This window comes from Quercus lobata, chromosome 6 (assembly GCF_001633185.2).
Source record: "Quercus lobata isolate SW786 chromosome 6, ValleyOak3.0 Primary Assembly, whole genome shotgun sequence".
In the NCBI taxonomy this organism is placed as follows: Eukaryota; Viridiplantae; Streptophyta; class Magnoliopsida; order Fagales; family Fagaceae; genus Quercus; species Quercus lobata.
The window spans coordinates 22,177,397-22,196,598 of NC_044909.1; the positions used below are offsets into that span (position 1 = coordinate 22,177,397).

The 19,202-nt window shown below is 33.1% G+C and overlaps 1 pseudogene; it reads right to left on the bottom strand.

Moving 5' to 3' along the window:
- Nucleotides 1–397: 397 nt before the first annotated feature.
- Nucleotides 398–13,814, bottom strand: LOC115994311 (annotated as a pseudogene).
- Nucleotides 13,815–19,202: the final 5,388 nt, after the last annotated feature.

The following is a 19,202-nucleotide window of genomic DNA, read 5'->3' on the forward strand; positions in this document are numbered from 1 at the left end:
AGAATAGCTAATGGCCCCAAGTACTTCAACCTCTTCTCTTTTTTTTCCTTTTTTAGGAATGCTTTGCTGGGTATGTGATTCCTTTCAATAAAAGGTGTTGGGGTCTTTTTCTTTGCATTGCCATGTGTCGCGCTTGAATTGGCTTTGCTTCTAAATATGGGTTCCAGTTGGGAGTTGAGTCCACCACTCTCACCAGTCCCCAATGCCATTCTTGTCAGCACATACCATGATGTTACATTTGATATTGTGCTTGTATTGGAAGTTCTCTTTAACTATTTTGGGTACCAATCTAGCTCCTAAAATGAAACTTAAAATTCGATAACAAAGTAAATTAATTTCCTAACAATGATATATTGGGAAAGGAAATGATTATCATGGAATATGCTTAACAAACACACTAATCATCTTCACTATCATAGTTTCGGCATAGAGAAAGTAGTCCGGCGGTTGCTAATTTGTTACCATCAGAGGCCACACCAGGTGGAGTTGTATTATTGGTTCGAGTCCATTGTTTGTTCACTTCTAGTTTTGCTGACTTGCTATCATTAGAATCTGGTTTCTTAACAACAGAAATTTGGACGGATGATAACTTGAATAAAATTTTAGCATCACTAGGAGCCCCTGTTCCACCTGGTTTTTCAGTCAACAACCAAACATAAAACATAAATTATTTGTCAGTATTCTAATAAGAAAAAATAATATTGATAGCAAGTCAGCATTAGGGAATCCTGGTAGAGCTGGTTGCGGTGGCATCATTCGGAATGATCGTGGAGATTGGCTTGGTGGCTTCTCTAGATGCATCGGAGTCACCACAAGCTTTATAGCTGAGCTTTGGGCTCTTCGTGATGCCCTCAACCTTTGTCACAACATGCATCTTCAAGATGTTGATATTCAAATTGATGCCAAAGTAGTTGTTGATATTATTAGAGATCCTTATTATTCGAACCGGGTTGTTATGCCTATTGTTGATGATTGTAGACAGTTGATATCCCAATTTGGCCAAGTTCGGATTGGGCATTGCTATCGTGAAACTAATTTTTGTGCTGACTTTTTAGCTAGGAGAGGTGTGTTCCAAGATTGTTGTTATTATGTGTATCAAGACCCTCCTGTGGAATTGCTTGATCTTATTAGTGCGGATAAGGAGGGTGTGTATTGTATCAGGCTTATTCCTTCTGGCTCTGGTAGCCTTTAGTTTGTTTTAATGAAATTTCCTCTTTACCAAAAAAAAAAAATATTGATACAAATCATTGCCCCCATCCAACCTCTCTCTCTCTCTCACACACACACACAAAAGCATGGTTGATAAAGCATTATGTTACATGAACAATGCCCAATCCATATGCTCCAATTCTCTCCTCCTCGCTCCCTCTTTTTTTCACATCCAACCCTGCCAGTGTATGTGGTTTGGTTTAAGAAATTTTATAAACACCTTGTGCTCGGTTTATTATTTTTCATAATAAGATTGTAATTTCTGCTCATTTACAGACAGACACACACAAAGGTATTGACAACGATATTCCCTAAGAATCAGCTCAAATATGAGTCATAGTAATATTGGTATACTCATCTAATCAAACTAAAATCATCTAATATTAAATTTAGGAAACAGTGTTCTAGGTGGGAGAAACCCATGCCATTGAACAGTGCTATTACAATTCTTAACCCTGATACACGTCAAAAAAAAAAAGAAAAAAACCCTCCTGATATTAAAGGATCTAATACAGTGCATTTGCTTCAACTCAAAAACTTATTTGATGGTAATTCCATTTTTTAATCATGACAATTGGATTTTAAAGATGTCAGCTAATACACCATATATCAGCAACATCCAGCTTCCAATTTCTACTTTGATTAGCATTGTTTGGATTTATACATTTTCTCTTTTGTTGTCACTTATAAATAACAGTGTCTATTCCTCCAGGTCAAAAAGACCAGTAAAAGTGAGGCCTTTTAGGAATGAGCAATAAGATTAATACGAGTGCTTCCTTACCCAATGACTTGGGTTTTAGAAAAGGGATTGTTGCAAATTCAGGTGGATTGTCGATCCTTGATTACATTCCTTTATCTACATGTATGGTTACTAATTATGCATAAGACAATCGGTTCTTTCCTAGATCTTCTTTACTCCTATATTTAAAGGAGAGAGTAGTAGTGGCTCTAAGAATTTTTTCTAAAGTAGCCATTAAAAACTTAAATTATATAAAATCTAATAATAATAAAAAACTTGAATCTTTTGACATTACAAAAACACAAGTAAATACATGAATTTTTCCAATTTCCTTCTACAAGTTTTTATATTTTATAATTATTGCATAATAGCTTCATTATCAATACTACCAGCTACATCTCTTTCAATGTACACAACTAAGCAATTATTCATCCATTGATCTCTCATTCAATTGCATAGTTCATTCTTTATATATTTCATTACCAAAAAAAAAAAAAAAAAAACTTTTTTCAATTGTTGCATTCATGACAAGAAATGTCAAAACTAACTTCATAAGCAAATAGAATATTGGATAAATGGCATCCTTTTGTGTCTCCACCATCTTTCCAGCAAAGTCACCAATTCCTTTAACTTCTAAAAACGCATAATTGGAGCACGTATCAACAATGTAATTCTGAAATTGAATGTCAAGTGCCATTAAATTTGTCTTTAAAAAATCACAAGGATAGAACTTTGCAAGACAGATTAACTTTTTGCTTATCAAAAACAAAAAATGAATTACTTGATATTCCCCTCTAAAAACAGTTGTGGAGATCTCAAAGTTGCATATCTATGGATGTGTAGAATAGCTTAACACTATAGTGATGCAAATTTGTAATTTGTGGGGTTTTGCGTTGTGGCCTCCCACCAACTACAAATATTTCGTCCATATTCTTGATAGGAATGCTATGTTTGCTACAAAATGAAGACACTTCAGTTAATAGAAACTCTCATCACCTGTAATCATTGCTTAGACACTTTAACAAGTGGCATAACATTACAGTATCTTGATTTTTCCTTTGCAATGCTATTGACAACTCATAATAGATTGAGCTTCAACTTTTTGAAGGGAATGTAGGTCATCCTATTGTATAATACCAAAGTACATCAGCTACAAAAGAGAACATCAAAATCAAATTAAGAATTGTCCCATAATATGATCCCATCGTGTATCACCAGCACATTTAAGACTTTTCTCTTGATTCAAACTTTGCCCGCTTATGAGTTCACCCTTGTCTAATGCTTCTGTAATTCTAGCATGTTGTGCATCTAAAAAGAGCATCTCATCTCTTATAAGAGCCTCCAACAAATTTTACTAAATTACCAATCAAGCAAGAAAAAAAATCAGCAATGTTAATATGCTTTTTATCAATAACTACAAGAGTGGATGAACATAAATACTAATTTATTCTCCCTCAGAATTAAAGCTTTAATATCATTGAATTCACTTTGCATATTGCTAGGCCCATCATAACCTTGTCCACGTAGTTTTGATAAACTCAATTCATGTTTATAAAATAAAGATTCAATTGTAGCTTTGAGTGACATAAAGGCAGTATCTACCAAGGAACTGCTATGTAGCAATTCCCTTTTTGTCTATATAACACAAAACAACGGACACTTGTCTTTTCATTAAGATATCATGGGATTCATCAACTAAAATTGAAAAGAACCCATTGTTATCCTTGATGATGGCATTTGTAGTTTCATATGCAATTGCATTCACAATGTCTTTTTGAATATCATTATGGGTTAGTTTGTTGTTTTTCGGAGTGTTTCGCAACACTTCATTGATATATTCATTGTAATCTGCCAAAAATTGTAGAAGTTCAAGAAAATTCCCTTAATCATGAGATTTACCATAACCACTAAAAGCTAACCCCAGACACATAGTTGACAGTATCGTACAATACGCAATACGTATCATATCATGTACAAAAAGTTTCATATCGTAAGTGCTCATGAATTGTCTGATACATAGATGCGTATCATATAAATCGTATCATATCGGTGAATCATACATATTGTACGATATATAGATATGTGGGTTTAAAATGAGTTTTTTTGTTAAAATTTGTGATTTTATTTTATTTAAACAAGGTTTTAGACTTTGTTAACACAAAATTATTAGGAAACTTAATTGAGTCTAATGAAATAGCAAGTCCGTGAGTTTTTTTTCCTCCCTTCTCTTTGTCCTTCAAAACTTAGACTATACTCAAACCACTCACTTTCATATGTGCAAATTTATTTTCTATGCTATTAATAATGTTTTAAATGAAAATATAATTATTTTTTATTTTGTTATTATTATTTTGAGTCTAAAAAGTTAGAATGCCAAGAAAAAATATAAAGAATAAATTATTAGAATAAAAAGACAAAAAAAAAAAGAGTAAATGTTGATAATAATAAAGAAAATATCTATGAAAAAATAATTTTGCAAGACGTTGAACATGTAGATGGAATTTTTTTTTTAGAATAGACTTAGATGGAGTTGATTAGCCAAGACGATGAAAAGATATTATTATTTTGGTTCATATATCATGTATTACTTCTGAGTTTAATCAATTTGAATGAACATGTTATAAACATAAGTTAATTTGATTTATTTAGTTAGCTTTGTTAAATTTTATTACATAAGTAATGATTAAATTGGCCATTAGTTGAATATATTTTGAATTTATAATGAATATACCTTTTATATATGTATATCTATAATTATTTTATAATTTTATTAGGCATTTATGTATCTTACGATACACGATACAAAAAAAAATAAAAAATTGATTCACTATACGATTCACGATTTGACAACTATGCCCAAACACAAAAGGAGAATCTTATCTTAATTAAGTTCTATAATCAATCTTATCTTGATTTGACTACTTGACAAAAACATTTTGCATGTGATGATTTTGCTTAATTAGATCCTTATTATTCTTTACAACTTGGATATGGGCACTATTGTCACCTCCCACAAGGATTTGTAACTAGTCTTTCCTATTCCAAAATTTGAATCCCACATCACAAAAGTGTCACCTCCCACTTGCTTACTAACATCTTGCCTAAATAAGTAACAATATAAATAAAATACAAAATCATTTTCTATGTTATATTCCAACCAATTTTTGTATTCTTTAAACCAATTAGGATTAACCAATGCAACACTCCACTAAGTGGAGAAAAGGTTGACAAGGATTTCTTTGTAAATATAATCTTCTTATGTCATCCTAATCATTAGAATGATAAGATGAGATCTTTTCTAATAACTATGAATCTGAATGATGATTATTCAAGTCAACATGAATTTGCTTAAAAGATGAATCTTACGACATAAACATGGTTTTCAAGCCCAGACCATTCAATGAATCGGAAAAGGAAAATGTTCAAGATTTTTAAGATCGGACTGAGGTTCAACCAAGGTCAAATTGTGATAATGTCAAAATTAATTAAATTAATAATAATAAAATACAAATAAAGGTATTAGAATGGCAAACATTAACAAAATTTTACTAAAATTATGTCTAAAAAAATTTAAAAATTTTCAAATGAATTTTCACCCTTTTTATAAGGTTAATATAAAATAATAAAGCATAAACAAGTGTAAAAAAAAAAAATGTGTATTTAGTACTCTTTCAACTAAAAAAAATTAGTCTAAAATAAAATTATTTTCAACATAAATTAATAAATTGTGTATTCACATGTAAAAAGCATCATTATTGAACCACTAATAAAATTATAAAATAATAATAGACTGAGAGGGGTAATATGATAAATTGCAAAACTATAATCTAAACTCAAAATAAATTAAACATTGAATCCAAGAATGACACAACAAAAAAGCTTAGCCTATTGGTCAACGAGTCAATATGTTGTCTTTAGACTTGCGAAGCCCAAGTCCCATCCCTCGCCTCTACCAATTTGTAATTTTTAATATTTAAAATAGCATAACATAGAGATATGTATATCTTAGTTAAATAACCGAAATTCTATCCGGTTTAGGGTTATCTGGGTCAAACTGCCCGATTTGGTTCAGGTCTAAAAACCTTGGATATAAGTAATTTCCTAATAAAAAATGTGTCCATAGTACTAGCAAAAAACAAAAGAATAAACTATAAGTTCCTTCTGAATATATATATATATATATTTTTTTTAATACAAGAAAGATACTAACTATTATTGTTGAGATTAAATCTTGAAAATCATTTTTTTTTATATATAGGTAATAGATATTTTCATTAAAAAAAGTACATGTTCACGATGATGAACAAATTGTAAAATTATTAATTGTTTCTTAATACAATAAAGATATTAATAATTGTTGCTAAAATTAATGATTATTGTTAAGTGAAAATGAATACATGAAAATAAAATATCCAAAGGACAAAAAAATACATATAAAAACATATTAGGAGAAATCACATATCCCAAGTACAAATATATCAATATCTTTATTGTATTAAGAAATAATAGATGATTTCTAAAATTTAATCTTAGCAACAATAATTAGTGTCTTTATTTTATTAAGAAATAATATACCGAATGAACTTATAGTTTATCATTTATTTTTTTGCTAGTATATTATGGACACATTTTTAACAAAGAAATCACTTATACCGCAAGATTCATTTCCTAAGGATGTTTTGAAAAGTGAAAGATATTTTAGAAGGGAGAATTCATTTTCTAAGGATATTTGTATTGACTTGAACAATCTTCCTCGTATCTTGGGCTACAAGAAACAATTTCATCTTATCATCCTAATGGTCACGAAGAAATAAGAAGATTACATTTACAAAAAGGTCATTATCAACCTCTTCGCCATTAATTCCCTAAAATAAAATTAATGGAGTATTGCTTTGATTTAATCATAATTGGTTTAAAGAATATAATTTTTTTTTTGGAATACAACATAGAAAATGATGTTCATTTCGTTTATATTATTACCTATTTAGGCAAAATATTGGTTAACAAGTGGGAAGAGAAACTATTGTGATAGGAGGATTCAAAATTTGAAATAGAAAAGACAAACTACAAAATTCATGTTGGAGGCATTAATAGTCCCCATAACCAAGTTGTCAAGAATAAAGAAGATCTAATGAAGCAAAGGCAACAAATTCAAAGTGTTTTTGTTAAGCAGTCAAATTAAGATAAGATTGATTATCAAGCTCAATTAAATGCAATAGTTACTACATAAGATTCATTTTGCGTCAGGGTTTACTTTTTTTGGTCATGATGAATCTTTTGATTCAATTGATAAATAAATTTTCTTCAGTTTCTACAATTTTTGGCAAATCACAATTAATCTAGCAATGAAGTGTTGCAACACATGCCAAAAAACAAGCTAACCCACCATCATATTAAAAAAGACATTGTGTTTGCAACATGCATGTGAAACTACCAATGCCATCATCAAGGATCTTGACAATGGATTCTTTTCAATTTTAGTTGATGAGTCTCGTGATATCTCAATGAAAGAACAAATGGCCGTTATTTTGCTTTATGTGGACAAAAAGGGAATTGTAACCACCAATGTATCACTCAAAGTTGTAATTAAATCTTTATTTTGTAGACATGATAAATTGAGTTTATCAAGACAGCTTGGGAAATGTTAAGATGGGGCCAATAATATGCAAGGTGAATTCAATGGGCTTAAAGATTTAATTTTGAGAGAGAATCAATCAAACACTTCATGTCAATTTCTTTGCTCATCAACATTTCTGAATTTTTTTTTTTTTTTTTTTTTTTTTTGCTTGGCTGATAATTTTGTAAATATTGATGGAGGCTGATGTTGTGTAGGATCGTCAGTAAGCCAATCATCCAAACTCCAACATTAGTAGACCTGAAGAGTAAAATACCTACGGAGTGCATTAGTGTGGTACTGGTCAAATACCTTCCGATGGTTAACTTAGAAACTCACAATAATCTCTAAGAATTCTAAAAGTATGAGTTAGGAAATTGTGTGAACATACCTTGGATTGAAGGAGCCTTGGTGCTTATATAGTGGTCTAGAGAATGTAGGCACTAGCTCAACAGAGGTAGCGGGGGGTTAGTGGCATCAAGGTCTCCGGGTTCACCTTCCCCTACTTAGTGGGTACAAAATTGTAGAAGGACCCTCTAGCGTGGTGTGTAACAGTTTCCTTATGTGGATAAGCATGGAATAGAGTACTTATATCATCTCAAGGAGTGAAATGTTCTCACTCGTTCATCCATGTAGGTATCAGGCGAGTCAAGATGTTGGACAACTCATATCGATGTATAGTTCTTGTGGTGTCTAAGCTGGCTACACGATCACATATGACGGATGAGAGGAGCACATTGCACGGGGTTTAGTCTCGGACGGGTTGGGATTGCCTGTTGGATGGGTCTAGGTAAACTTGGGGAAATTAGAAAGGTGGAAAAAAAAGTCTGAACTTGCATTGCCCTTTTAAGATTTTAATGCTTAAGAACTGATGGTTACACTTACAACGCTTCCTTTAAGACGTTAAAAAATAATGGTGATGACTTCAACTTTTATGCTAAGAAGGGGGAAAATTTGAATATATGTGGCATACCTTTCAAGGTGGAGCTGTCAACAAAAGTGGCTTTTGTTAAAGAATTTGTTGGCCGGGTCGCCAGAGGAAGCTCTTTGGAAATGTTTCTCCTCTACATTGAAAAATGTTCAAACATAAGTTCACAAGCTCATATATTTCCACTAAAATAACGAAGATACTGCAATCCTCCTTTCTTTTAATAAACATAAAAATTATATTCCCCTTTATCCAATTTTATTCATCTTTATCCAACATAAAAGAAAAGCACAAAAAATAGAGGACCAAAAAAGGAGAGGTAGTTCTAGAGAGTAATAATCTTTATTGCCATGTAAAAGTGGTAAACGATGTCCTTTCCCAACCACCTTCCTTAGATCTCATAAAAGTAAGAGTTTTGTGCATTGGATACAACCTTTTAGAAGCAATAAAACACTCTTAGTGTTGGAACTATAAAACGGAAAAATAAAATAATACGGAGGGAGCATATAATAGAAGAAATTAAGAAAGACTAAAGCTTATAACATCCTTTTGACCAAGACATCATGCATATCAACAAAAGTTATGATTCATGGTGGGAAAAGAAGGGGGCTAGGGAAGGAGGAAGTCAATAAGAAAGGTATTTGAAGGTCTTAAGTTATAAACATGGTTGAAATTAGGGTGCATTTGAAAAGTATGTTTAAAGCTTACAGATGGTCCCCAAAATGCAGGGGGAAAAGAGGGGCTTTTTCTCTGACTTGGAAACGAAGAAGAGTGGCTATAAATTTACTTTCTAAAACTTCCAAATACTAATTTTAAGCTTCCACCCACCTTTTTTTTTTTGTTTTCCTTTTCATTCAAAGAGTGAATATAATTTTTTTTTTTAGAACCTCCTAATAATAATTTTAGCTTCTCACCCACCTTTTTTATTTTCATTCACATGACTTTAATCAGCAATAGTTATCTCATTGTTAATTTCAATTACTCCAAAATTTAATAGGGAGCTCGACATTCCAAATAACTAACCAGCTAATTAAAAAACCCATGATTTACAAAACCATCCTTACATTTTGAAAATTGAAGTTCTATTACTGAAATTATCTAATTTAGTTCCACTAATATAAAGGAAATTCGAATCAAAGATTGAAGTTAGCAGTACATCATCTTTTCTTTTTTCTTCTTTTGATAACATAGGGAGCAGTACATCATCCAAAACCAACAAAGTATCGTACACAATGCTTTCTAGCAAGCTAATATCAACTCTGTTAAATTAGACCTTTTTTTATAGGTGACTCTATTAAATAAGACTTGTTGGTCACAGGTAGGGTGTTGAAATAGCACAGACCAGTTACAATAACATCTACCGATATTAAAAGCTTCCAAATCTGAGCATTTTCAAAAGATATCAGTTTGGCCACCTTATATAAATATATATATATATTTGATAGATAGTCTAGCAACCTTACTCTTTCTCCTCCATTAAAGAACCTAAAACCATGCTTATCACTCCACTTAGATAATCAATTTAGACAGGTTTCAAAACTGCCCAAGATCAAATTACACCTATTTGGAAATACTATACAAAAGAATTAGAATTCCGTTATGACCAGATGCATTGAAGAAGTACACAAGAGCAGACTTAATTTCAGACTAAAATAAGTCAACAAATTCTTGACTTATTCGAATCTATAAAACAATCTCAAAATACAAAAACTATCTCTATAGGATCAACATACCTTCAAATTATGGCCAGATGTTTCACCATAGCACTTGAAAGCTGGATCATATCCCCATCATCATCAAGATCTTCATCACGAATCCTTTAAACATAAACTTGCCTTGAAGTCTGCAAAAGAGATTTTTAACAAAGTGCATTTTTTTTTTTTTTTTCATGAGATTAACAAAGTAAATTATATTAGATACAACCATGACCCAAAAAGGAAAAGAAAAGGGGAAGGGTGCCTGCACTAACATGAAATATTGATTTTATTAGTGCTTCATCCACTTCTTCCAACCTATTCTCCTGTCAGCATACAGAACAATTAATAGAGTGAGAACGATATAAAAATGCTACAAAGATGTGTGTGTTTGTGAGAGAGAGAGAGAGAGAGAGAGAGAGAATCATAATAACTTTACAAATGTCTTAAAATACCATATGGCTAAAGATTTATGCATAGAGGCCAACGGTTTCACTTCTAGAAAAGGACCAGCTGTAGAATCATTTGATAATTAAGAATCTTGTTAGGCATTTCAATAGTTTCCAATAGCAAAATAGTCTCAAATACTGATTCCACAAGTGGATTTGATAACATATTTGTGCAAGTGCAAAAACATTAAAACCGTGGAAAATTATATCTTTCATAATGGATGTAACGGATTCGAGAGAATTGATACGGAATGTACATCAATGAATTGCTCCAAAAAGAAACAGTGAAAGAAGTTCAAAAAATAAACAGAATCACCATACCCTGCCCCTCCCCTTGGGGCTAAAACTTAAAAATTTTATTTGAAAAAATAAAATAAAATAAAATAAAAAGACTTTCTTGTTTCACTGAAGTAGTTCTCACTTCTCATAGACTGGAATACTGACTCAGTCCAGTCATCTAAGGACCAGCTAGCCTCAATTGAAGAAACATAGTGAAAATTAGATCCCGTGGCTGGTTGATTGCAAGGGATAAATACTCATATTTACCTAAACTGGTAGGTCCTTGGGCAGGGAAAAATCTCTTATGCGCCAGGCGCATGGGACCTACCTCTCACAAGCAGGTAGGCCCCACACGTGAGATATCAGCTCCCTTGGGCAGATCCCATGTTAGCCCCAAGACATTGGTCTCTAACTAGAAAAGTAAATGCTTGAGTTTGAGAAGCTTATGTTCCAATTGGCCAAACAGTAACACATGACAAAAGTGTTGGAACATACATGCTTTCACAATATAAAAAGAGGTCAACAAATCCAACAGAAATGTGACTACACAGCCAATCTACATACACAGAGCAGATCAATCATAACTTTTCTACAACTGTGCACTACAAGGCCTCAAGGCTCAAGCATGGGATCCACACTCACAGTTGCATGTCTGAACTGCAAACAAGGGGGGAAGAAGTGTATTAGTAACAGAACATACTGACTTTGGATTCAATTCAAAGTGTTACTAAATAGAAGCAAAAATTTCATGCACTGTGATGATTATCTCACATGTCTACAAGACAAATTAGTAAATTACAGAGGCTATTTGAGATTCAAAGATTCGTTTGCGCCACTGTCCAATGATACCCTAATACATAAACACAATTTCTAAAGCAAATACCTTCATAGGTTTCCATCTATCGTTTTGAATCCAAGGTTCTGTTCTCTAAAGATTTCATTGCATCTCCCTTCTCTTCAGCTTCCCTTTTCTGTTTATTCGTCTCTACTGCCTGATAGATGAGATAAATTATTTAGTCACAAACAATGTTGATATCAATATTGAGGAATCTGAGCACATGATAAATAGTCATGTATAGAAGGCTAAACTTTTACCTCATCCTCTTCACGCCAAGGTTCAAAATTTCTCGTAGGCTCAGCGGAGAACCTCGTACATTTGAAGTAGAACTGGAACATTTTAATTCCCAAAATATGTCTGCAGATGATCAAACATAGATAATTTACTTCACTAGACATCACGTACTCTTTTATTTTTGTTGGTCAGGTAGATAACACTTCATTAGATAAATAGGAAAAGAATACATTCAAACAATATGTATACCACTCAAAAGGAGTTACAAGTTAAATGATAAATAATCAACAAAATAAAAAAATATAAGTGGTTTTCACAGGGCATAACCAATGGCCTACTAATGCAATGTTCTCAAGAAAACAGACTTCAACTCAATAGCTGAATCCACACTGTTGAACATGGGATAATTCCTCTCTTTCAATACAGTCCGCATAAGGTAAACAGTGGCCACTCCCCTAATATCAACACTCTATAGCCTACCAAAATGGCCTTTCCACTCTTTCTAACCCCAAACATCATAATTCACAAAAACCAAAAAAACATAACTCACCATCAAATGGACAATAAAGTAACAAATGATCAACCGTCTCTCCACTTCTCTTACACATACAACACTAAGTCTGTTTGGATTCAGGAGGAGGGAAGGAGAGTAGAGGAATAAAGTAGAGCTGGCCCAAAATTAGCCTATTTTTAACCAACTTCTACTTTACTCCCCTTCACTCTCCTTCTATCCAAACATACCCTAATATTCCTTTTAATTAGGTTATCCAACTTTAAGATTTTCCACAAAGCTGCTTCGCAAAAAAAGAAAGCAACCTTTCTAGTCCAAACAAAGAAAGAAACTTTTCTAGGAGTTTTATTCTTCCAGACACTTCCAAGGAAACTTCATCATATTATGTCCTTTTTAAGGACACATAATAAGACTGCACATTAAATCTAACTCCATATTTCAGTTTCTATCACAATCCCATTGTTTAGTGGCATATAATAGCATGGAGAAAACAGCAGAACAAGTGCAATAAAAAATCAATTATATTAAGAAACTGATGCAGGGAGCACAACCAAAATTATTTTGGAATTTATTATGGCATATTCTTTATATTATGTGATTGGATTAGTTTAAACTTTCATTTTTTATTTTGAGTTCAGACTGGGATTATCTTTTTAGATAGGTTCAGTTATTATTTTTGGTTGAGAGTTTCCTGGGACATAATCTTTAATTCCTGTAAACCCCATAAAAAATAAAAATTATTTTTTTATTTTATTTTAATGAGACTACTATTAAATAAAATTTTCTTCGTGAGAACTTCTTTTCTCTGCTTGGTGGTGATTCCAAGCAACCCTAAAGGTTTTCAGGCTGCTCTGGGATCAACTTTTCTTTCGTGTTGATCCCAAGCAACCCTTACATAGTGAAACCTAAGGTATTCAGAACTGCATCAGAAAACAAAGAAGCAACAATAAATTTATTTTTTTCTTATAGGAAGAAACTCAAGTTTACAAGAGAATTCCATACAAAGCATGGAACAAAATTATTTTATAATAAAGTAAGACCGACAGTCATGCATTTGTGTCACCTTTTATGCTTTAAACAACCAATATCATCACTTGAAACATGAAAACACAGAGGGAGGGACAATACAAATTAACCTGGCCAAGAACGTTCTCTTTGCGGGATGTATTTGTTAGCACCTTCCTCTCTCCCATCCTTCTTCAACAATATTTTTTATAAAACCCAAGCCAACCGGAGGATTTTCAAATTTCTAGGTACATACTACAAATAACACTCTAGAACTCTAAAAAATTTACGTGGTTTTCTCCTACACGGCTCAAACTCGCACGCACAGGTGAGGAAGAACTTGCCTCACCACAAGACAATAATATATGTAGGGCACCCATCCACCGATCCAATCCAACCCAACATGATGGGATGGGTCAGCTTTTAGGAGTTGGTGCGAGTGAGTTGATTCACAAAACCACCTAATTCAATTTGACCCTACCTATATTTAAAATATATCTAATATGGTTTTTTCCAACTCGACTTATCTATATATATTTAAAATATGTGGAAGCATAGATGGCTCCCAAACCCGACCTAAAACAAAATTATCTCTCCAAGAAGAGAGTCTTCTGTGTCTCGGGTTAGTGAGTTATTCTATCCGGATACTCGAATATGGGATCCGGGAAAGCTTGAGGAGAATTTCTATCCGTGGGAGGCAGAGATGGTAAGTCGGATTCAAGTGAGTGTTGGTAGTGTCGAAGACCTCCTGGTTTGGCCCCTGACGTCTGATGGTTCTTTCAGTGTTCGTAGTGCTTATAGATTCCTGGCTTCCGAAAATTTTAGCTCTCAACCAAGCTCTTCCTCAGGTATTGAGCAGCAGCACTTTTGGAAAAAAATCTGGAAGATCCGAGCCCCTAATAAGATAAAACATTTCATTTGGCGTGCGGCAAAAGATGCGCTTCCGACTAAACAGAATTTGCGTGCTAGACATATTCCCATTGATGAAACCTGTGATCTTTGTGAGGATCATCAGGAGACGTTGCTGCATAGTTTATGGCTGTGTGACCATACTCAGTTTGTTTGGAAGTCTGATCCAGGTTTTGCTCCCTTGTTTCAGAAACGGTATCGATCTTTTCGGGACTTGCTTGAGGTAGTGATGCTGAAAAGTTCTCAGTTTCAGGTTGCTCTGTTTTGCACCACAGCTTGGAGTTTATGGCAGCAGCGTAATAGGCTCAGGGAGAAGCAGCCATCATGGACTCTTCACGAGTTGGGCAGTCGAGCTAAGGCTTATGTTGTGGATTTTCTCAACGCGAATTCTCAGCCCTCACAGGGTTCTTCTCGGAGTGCTCAGGTGTCTTGGTCTCCGCCGACGGAATTGGTATATAAAGGAAACTTTGATGCGGCCTTCTTTGACATGTCTGGTTGCGCGGGTGCTGGAGTGGTGTTCCGTGATTTCCAAGGCCAAGTGATCGCAGCTTTGAGTCAAAAAATTCCTTTGGTTCAATCGGTGGAGCTGGCAGAGGCTATGGCTGCTCGTCGGGCCCTGTTATTTGCCAAAGAGCTGAGTTTGTTTGATGTGGAGATAGAAGGGGATTGTTCAAGGGTTCTTGCTGCTCTGAACATGGCGAGGAGCTGTAGCACTTTATTTGGTCATGTGATTGATGAGTGCAAGAGTCTAGGGGCGTCGCTCCGTTCTTGCAAGTTCAACCACGTTAGGAGGGAAGGGAATAGGTTGGCAATTGCTTTAACTAGGAGAGCAGTTATATCTGCAGACACAGATGTATGGGTAGAATCTCTACCTAGTGATTTGGATAATGTATTCCAATCGGACTTGATTCAATAAAATTTCCTTACCTTTTTCTCAAAAAAAAATATATATATATATATATTATATTTTATAATAAAAAATATACATCTATATTTTATATAAGATGATTTCCCTTTTTAAACTGGACTTTGATGTGGTTTAAAAATGAGAAATAATATGTCCACAATATTTTCACAATATTTTTACAACGAATTCTAAGTGACAAGTTGTTACTAGTTGTTATTATTGGAGGAAAAAAGTAATATTAGTGCTAGGTTCAAATTTGAACCAATAACAACTAATTACCTATGATTTGTTGTGAAAATGTTGTGGACATAGTACCTTTTTTTAAAAATACTCTCATTAATGAAGGGTAACTTTATTTAGAAATAGGGTCATAAATGTCAAATAACAAATTTCATTTTGAATTCAAAAAGAGAATTTCTAAAATTTAGGATTTTTTTCCCTTCATGTTTAAAAAAGAAATTATAGTTACTATTTATCTCTAAAGTTTATCCTTTTTATTTGTTTGAAAAATAAAATATATATTTCTAAATTATAATAAATGCAAATTATTAACTTTTAACCAAACAAATAAAAGAGGCTAGTATATTATATGGTTTTGTTACTTACACCCTCCTTGTGAATAAAAAAAATAAACATTTAACCTATTTTCTCATTTCATTTCAATATCAAATAATTTGTATTAGTTTGATGCACTAATCAAATAATTTGCATTAGCTTGGTGCTATGCTCTAAGTTTGTAAGGTTATAAATTTGTTATTGTTTATATTGGTTTGGTGCTATGCTCAAATTTGATTAATGCATCAAATAATATGTTTTTTCATAAATAAATAAAAAATTATAAATACGCTATTATTTGTGTTGATAATCTTATAAATGCTCAATTTTTTTAGAATTAAAAAATTGTCCAACCCAATCCACGCGGGTTGGGTTTGGGTTTTTTCAACTCAATCGTGATGGGTTGGATTAAAAAAACCCCTCAACCCAACCAAACCCGACTCGTGCATACTAAGTATTAGGGAAATGACAACTACATACAAAGATGTGTATAACAACAGAGTGTGTGTGTGTGTGTGTGTGTGTGTGTGTGTGTGTGTGTGTGTGTGTGTGTGTATTATTTACTAATGATTATCACGCACTCAATGTTGCACAATCCATATACACTCTAAAATTGTGAAATTGTGTTTTCAAAATATGATTTTACAATTTTAAGTTTTTAACAAAAATGGGAAATTATAGTTTACCCCTTAAACTATACCTCATTTACACTTACCCTCTAAACTACAATAATGCATTATCGCCCCCCTAAACTAATGCTTGTGTAAAAATTTACACCCTACTGTCTATTTGGTGCTTAAGTTCGAAGAAAAAAGAAGTCATATGTGACTCAAAGTGTTACAAAGTACTAGTTTAGAGGGTTGATTGTGCATTTTATAGTTTAGGGTTAAGTGTAAAATGGGTATAGTTTAGGGGGGTAAAATAATTTTCCCTAACTAAAATCGTGTTATGATTTTAAATGAGTGTATCTATACAAAGTATAAGCAATAGTGTTTAATATGATTTAACATTTTCAATTAGTATTTAATTCCAAACTGTCAAATGTGAGCTTTTATTTTTTATTTTGTATTTTTTTTATACAGTATAGAATTTCTACTCTATCCTAATCTAAGTATATATATATGTGAAACTCCCTCCTAGAGAGTTGAACCCCGGCCCTTACCCCCCACACCCCACAAGCACTTATACTTGTGGAGTGACCATCGCATCAAGGGTGCGCGATGGCTGATTGGTGTCTTAGTTTAATGATAAAGAGTTATCATCAGAAGCGGACATCATAAGTTGAAACTTTCTCTCAAAAAAAATTATAGATATCAAATGTGAGCTTTCGCTGGTTGTCATAATTCAAGTCATAGTTTTTTATAAAAGTTAAAAGTAAAGAAAGAAGAATGTCATAAACCCACACCACAGTTTATGACATAAAAGATTTGGTTTAAAATAATGTTATTCCACGATTCTCCCAAAAAAAAAAAAAAATTATATCACCTAATAATTTCTTATTAAATTAATATTTGAATTCAATCAAAAGTTATTAAGCAGTGCACGGACATGAACATAGTGTTCATTGGCCAACCAACACACATTGGGATGGTTTTTTATATTTTTGTGTCCTTTTTTTTTTCAAATAAATAAAAACTAAAAGGACAAACTACATATTTGATTCTTATCATTTATACCATATTTCAATTTGGTCCCTAACCTTTCAATTGTGTCAATTTGATTCCTAACTTTTCAATTGTGTCAATTTGGTCCCTAACCTATTAGTATTATGTTAATTTAGTCCCTCCTTTAATCTCTTGGATGGAAATTGTTGACGTGATTACTGACCAAAATAAAAAATTATTTTCCGTTGATGTGGTAATAGAATAATTTTTTATTTTTACCATTAGCCACGTTAGCAATTTCCATTCAAGAGATAACGACATAGACTAAATTGATACGATACTAAAAAGTTAGAGACCAAATTGTCATAATTGAAAAGTTATAAACCAAATTGAAATAGAGTATAAAGGATATAGACCAAATACATAGTTTATCCAAATTTAAAATTAAAAATTAAAAAAAAAAAAAAAAAAAAAAAAAACACTAAAACTAAAACTAGACTTTCTAAAGGTTTCCTAAAATGCAAACAAGATGGAATGTTTTTGAATCCTAACAACGTGATCATGCTTGGGAAACACAATGGGACAAAAAGCAACATGATCCGACACAAAACAGGAAGAATTAGCACAAGAACGAAGGAAGAGACACTCAAGTCTTAGATGCATTTTAAAACCACACGGTGTCAAGGACAACAAGTGTAACTATTGAGGTAGACTTCCTATAATGGCGTCAAGGACAACAAGTGGAATTCACATTCCCTTTAGATTAAACAAGAAGGGTCAAAACCTTAATACAAAAAGTGTCAAGCTTTTTTTCTCCCTTGTAGGAGCCTCTCTCTCGACAGATACGAGTGTTTTCTCCCTGTGTACTTCCAATGAGGGTTTTTCTTGGCCTACTCATTTGTGTCTAGCTGGGTAGTAGCCATCATAAAGGTTTTTATGGAGCAAGAAGTAGTGAACAGTCTTCAAAAACTACAACTCACAAAAGAGGAAGAAGAGGATATTGTGTTGATGAATGCTACTAAATCAGAGATCTTGGAAGAATGTTCTTTAAGTCTCTTTGGACGACTTCTCACTGACCGTCAACAGAATCAAAGAGCTCTCAAAACTACTCTGAAGTCAGCGTGGAAAATGGGATCTGATCTGAGGATTATTGAGGTTGGAAACAACATATTGCAGTTTAAGTTTGGTTCTCAGTGTCAATTGGAGTGGGTTGAAAAATGTGGTCCATAGAATTCATAATCTTCTTTTGCTTTGCCGGTGGAGGAAGGGATTAATTGCAACAAATATCACCTTTACCCATGCTCCTTTTTGGATCCAAGTGTGGGGTTTGCCATTTGAATACATGTCTGAGGAAGCAAGGAAGGATATAGGTGGCAAAATTGGCAAAGTAATTGAGGTGGACAAAAGATCACTTCAGGCTAAACAAGCAAAGTTTATGAGAATAAAGGTTGAAATCCCCATTGATAAGCCTCTTTGCCGAGGTGGGAACATCACAAATGCTAATGGTGTTTGTTGCTGGCTCACATTCAGGTATAAACATCTCCCTACTTTCTGTTATATATGTGGTTTAATTGCGCATGATGATAAACACTGTTGTATGAGTCAGCAAGAAGGTTTGAAGGAAAGGCAATATAGGGAATGGCTTAGGGTTGGTAGTGTAGTTAAAATGGAGGGGAAAGAGGAAAAACAAAGGTGAATGGAGGATCAGATTCTATGGTGAATGATGG